The sequence below is a fragment of the Camelus ferus genome, unplaced genomic scaffold (assembly GCF_009834535.1).
Source record: "Camelus ferus isolate YT-003-E unplaced genomic scaffold, BCGSAC_Cfer_1.0 contig298, whole genome shotgun sequence".
In the NCBI taxonomy this organism is placed as follows: domain Eukaryota; kingdom Metazoa; phylum Chordata; class Mammalia; order Artiodactyla; family Camelidae; genus Camelus; species Camelus ferus.
This window is the reverse complement of record NW_022588414.1, coordinates 1,439,305-1,444,329: the sequence shown is the minus strand read 5'-3', so window position 1 is coordinate 1,444,329 and position 5,025 is coordinate 1,439,305. Positions and strand designations below refer to the sequence as shown.

Genomic DNA, 5,025 nt, shown 5'->3' with positions numbered 1-5,025 from the left:
TTATAGGTTACTACAAGACACTGAATATAGTTCCCTGTGCTATATAGGAGAATCTTCTTGTTTATCTGTTTTATATATAGTGGTTAGTATCTATAAATCTCAAACTCCCAGTTTATCTCTTCCCACACCCTTCCCCACCTGGTAATCATAAGTTTATTTTCTATGTCTGTGAGTCTGTTTCTGTCTTGTAAATAAGTTCATTTGTGTCTTTTTTTTTTTTTTTTTTTTAGATTCTACATATGAGTGATATCATATGGCATTTTTGTTTCTCTTTCTGGCTTACTTCACCTAGAATAACGATCTCAAAAATATGGAATGCTTCATGAATTTGCCCATCATCCTTGCTCGGGGGCCGTGCTAATCATCTCGGTAGCCTTCCAATTTTAGTATATGTGCCACCGAAGTGAATACCAAAATTCCCCTTTCAAACGGAGAGAAAAAACAAGACCAAGTAGCAATTTAATGGCACTGTTTTAGGAATATTTTCTGTCACCCTTACATTCAGCCTTGATTTGACATCTTAATTTCTCAGTCGATCTCATGACTTAGATGCCTACATTCTAAATGAGGAAATATAGTTAAATACTGGCAACCAGGCTACTTCGATTTTTCCATCACTATAACTTCTAGACCATACCTGGTGCAAGAGTCCTGTGTTGCTGCTACCCCACTGCTACTACTATTAATAGTAATGGATGCCACAACTTTAGTTTTCAAAGTCTTTATGTAAGTAATACACCCCCCACCCCAATTCTCCAAAACAGAGCTGGCAGTGATAGATAAGATAATCAAATCTGGAGATGGGCGTATTTAACACTCATGCTGCCACGTCTCTTCCCACACCAAGGGCAGACATTACTAATCACTCCCTCTCACTAAGTGTAGATGCCGCTGAGTCTTTCCCAATTTTCAGTAGGCATTGTCTGCAGCCACTACCAATCTCTCATAGTTGGCATGACAAGAAGTATATTTGCTGTTTGTGATAGAGCATAACCTAACCTTTTACAGATAAAGAAATGCTTACCAAGGGATTGCACAGCAAATTCGAGGCAGAGCTAGGACAACAGTATGTCTCACCGCCCCGCTCCCAGATCAGTGCTCTTTCTACTGCCCCACCTGTAGTTTGCCAGAATATGTCACCCAAGGACTAATCAGGTTCCGGTTTCAAAATTTAAAAACTCACAGTGACTTTTAAATTTCATAATTCAGAAAGTTCTTCGAACAAAGAGACTTTGGTCCAACATATTTACTACTTCATCTGGTCAACATGCTTCACACGGCCAGTAGAATCGGTTATCCCCGGGGAGCTGATGAAGATTTCAGCAGTTGCCGACTTACATGCATTTACAAAGACCGCTAGCATGTTCACATCCTACAAAAATGCACACAGTCAATATCAAAACATCAGCAGCCATTCAAATAGAAGGATTCTAGCTACACGTGAGGGGTAGCTGATCAAAGTCAGCTAAGACTAATAAACGTGAAAAAGAAGAGGCGAAGAGAAAGACAGATGCTGATGCGTTCTTACCATTTGAGACAACTTATAATTCTAACCATTCGGCTAAAAACAGACAATGGACTGATTGCTATTGTTTTACTGATTAACCATTCTCTCCGCTTTTTCCCAAAAGGCACCCTGGCAAACTTTGCTTAGTAAATATTGACACCTGTAAACCAAGCTGGCTAATGCCTTTGGCTCTCCGGCTATCTTCCCATCTGTTGCCTGAGAATTTTAAGCAACGTATTTTGGGACTCTTGCTCTCCTTCCATTGTAAACTGTAAAAAATGCTACCCAGAAGCTAATCCGAAAGCCACATGGCCCTAGAGGGGCCTGTGGTAAGTAAAGGGAAATGTAGTCTAATATGTAAAACGCATATCCCACTGGCCTCCTCGGCCACCCCATCTTTAGTTAACAGCATGCCGGGGTAATCTGCTTAGTTACCAAGTGGGGCTTTTTTCCATCTTCCCCATGAGATCACCCAGACCACGATCAAAGCCCAAACACACTCTCTGCCAGCTCTATTGTTCCCCAGAGTGGGATTAATGACTAATTATGTCAGGTCACTCATCCAGATGGCCTCTCAGATGTTCCTTTGTCATTGTCTGACCTTCCATATGCCCCTTTGACCTTGAGGTTTATTTCCATGGAAACATGAAGCCTCAGTTTCCTTGCTGAGATTGCCAAGAATTGGCCAAAAGGAGGGATATGGGATAATCTACCCACACTTTGTATTCTGCTTCCATCTCATGCCTTGTTAAATCCAATGAATAGATAAAAAATGCTATCTGGTCCCAGCTGAGTGATGACCATGGTCATGATTCTATGTTACATGCTATGTTTTTTAAATTAGCAGACAGCTTTGTACGTGGAAACGTGCATTCAATTTGAAGAACATCAATCGCCATAATGTGATCTTTTTATCTCATTAATGTTAAGCAAGGGTAATAGAATGGAATTACAAAATATCACTGTGAAAGGAATACAATTCAGAGAATTATAGATATCCCCCATTAAAGCCCTAGAGATGTTTGGATAAGTCAACTTGTTCAGTTTCATAAATTAAAGATTCTTTACTCACTACCTTTTTCTGGGGTTTAAATTCTAGCCTCAGATGTTGATCTTAATCTGGAGAAGGATTTTAAAGTGGTTAGTAAAATGGAGAAATTTTCCTCAAAACTACCAAATAAGTAAATAAAAATAGGAGACGGACTCATGAACTCAATTATATAAAAAAGGTTGAATATGTATTTGCATGGGATGATCTGTATTTCCCTTTGCAGTTTAAAGAAGACAGAAGAATAATTCAAATGCCTAAAACGTGGAGGCTGATTCACCTCTCCCGAGTTCATCCAAGAATGAAATGTCTCTCCGCTCTAAGTGTGAATTCATGCAGGCACAGAGCTCTCTCAGGGAATGCAAACAGAGTGGGAAGCATTCACCCGTGCCCACGTCTCCCTGGCAAGGTGGCAATCAATTAATCTCCCCTCACCAATGGTCGGGAAGCTGCAGATTCCAGCTGAGAGTTGTCAGTTTACTTAAGAAGAAAATTTGAGAGCTAGGTGAAAGAAAGGATTTTGTTTCTTGTTTTGTTCTTAATGGGCCATTTTGGCTCTGAATCAGGAAAGGAAGACTTGGGTCAAAAGGAAGACCTCACCCTGGCTAATGGCATCCCAGCCCCCCAGTCCCCCTCACTCCGAGCGCTAAGGCCTTTTGAAGCAGTGATGGTGCCTTGCTCACTGCTCACTCCGGGATCTCCGGCACTCCCAGGCCCCTCACAGTGCCTGGCATAATCTAGGTTTCTAAACCCTTGCTGAATGAATGAACATTAGTGCCAGTTAATGTGAACCAGAAACCTTGACCTTTCTCTTCTTTTGTCTTCTTCCAATAATATAGTCAGGAATGGTTTATTTAAAACAGCTTTCTGGGTATGCAAATTCAGCCTCAAGGAACACAAATTCAATAAAGAGAGAAATCCTTTCCTTTCACTAAAAGAGAGACAATTTTACTTAAAGAATGATAACTACACAGTAGATTTCCACAAAGTGCAAAAGAACAGCATGTTCCTAATCATTTGAGAATGTGGCCAGAAAACTCCTTCCACATTTCAGACTGTGGTCTAGGCCTTTTGTAATGGGCCACATAGATACTCACTACATCTTCTGGGTTTGCCATAACCACCTGCAGACGAAGTTTCTCTCTTTTCTCAAAATGGCATTGCTCAGAGACATGGCAAACTGATAGCTCACAAGGTGGACAAGGAGAGGTGGCAGGTGACCTGTGGACAGTAGTAGCTATAAATCTGCCACCTTCCATATTACTCCATAGAGTAATTTAGTGGGCTTATCATTTCCATTTGTAGAAGACAGATGCTTTCCAAGGAATATTTTTTTTATTTTTTTATTTAAAAAAAATTTGGGGGGTTGATTAGTTTTTTTATTTATTTAATATTTATTTAATGGAGGTACTGGGGTTGAACCAAGGACCTTATACATGCTAAGCACGTGCTCTACCACTAAGCTATACCCTCCCCCTTCATAAATAATTTTTTTTAATTTCTAAGAAATGCTTTGTCATTCATAAAACTTATAGACATGGAATCATCATAATTAGCAACCTATCTGAAATGTTGACATTCTATCTCAGTAGAAATATGAACTGAACATAAATTCAAATTCTCCATTAACCAAGGCTCATCATAACAGCATCTGACACTTGTCTGGGTCCTAGTGTCCTCACCTGCAAATCACAATAATGTGCCCTGTAAGTCCTTGCAATAACGATGAGCTGAAATTATTCTTCCAGCAGGAGGGACTTTAGGTTCTCAGATGCCGGAACTAAAATTCTCATGGTTGCCTAAAAGATTCATGAGAGTCAGCTAGTATATTAGAATATTGCATCAAGGGGGAAATTACTGTATCAGGGAACTGGACACCAGTGTCATCCAAGTACTGCTTATTTGATTTTTATGGTCCTTGTAAATTGCCTTGTAAGTAGTTTTATATCACTGAAAAAAAATTAAGTGTCTGCAATGTGCTAGGTCCTGGCTTAGTTTCTGACGATACAATAATGATGTCCTCAGATTGCTTTTAGCCCAGTAAGAGGACTGAGGAGTAAACCCAGAGTGACTAGGGAAGGCAAAGGGCAGCCTCCTGGAGGAGGTGACAGCTAAATAAGGACAGATCCAGAAAACAGGAGAAGAGTGAGGAAAAGTATCCAGGCAGAGGGAACAATTTATGCCAAGTCCTGTGGGGAGAAATGGACAGGCAAATTCAGAGATTTGCAAGTAGTTCAGTATGACTGAGGTTTGGAGTGTGAGGATGAGGCTGGAGACGTGAGCAGGACCTCTGTCATCAAAGGCCTCGTGCACCACCTGCAGCACAAGGTGTCCAGGCATGGAATGCCAGGAGATCGACAGTGAACTCGGCCCTTGGCTGGCTGTGACTAAGACTTCTGGCTGGAGTTCAAGGGAAGGATCCCATTCCAGAAAAAGGGGTGGCCAGGGAAAACCAGGACCCCAGTTCTGG

At 41.0% G+C, this 5,025-nt stretch overlaps 1 non-coding gene across 1 annotated transcript; it reads right to left on the bottom strand.

Annotated features, from left to right (window-relative positions):
• Nucleotides 1–304: 304 nt before the first annotated feature.
• LOC116662519 lies at nucleotides 305–411 on the bottom strand. Its single transcript, XR_004318483.1, has one exon. It is a non-coding gene; the product is annotated as a U6 spliceosomal RNA (small nuclear RNA).
• Between the last annotated feature and the right edge of the window lie 4,614 nt (nucleotides 412–5,025).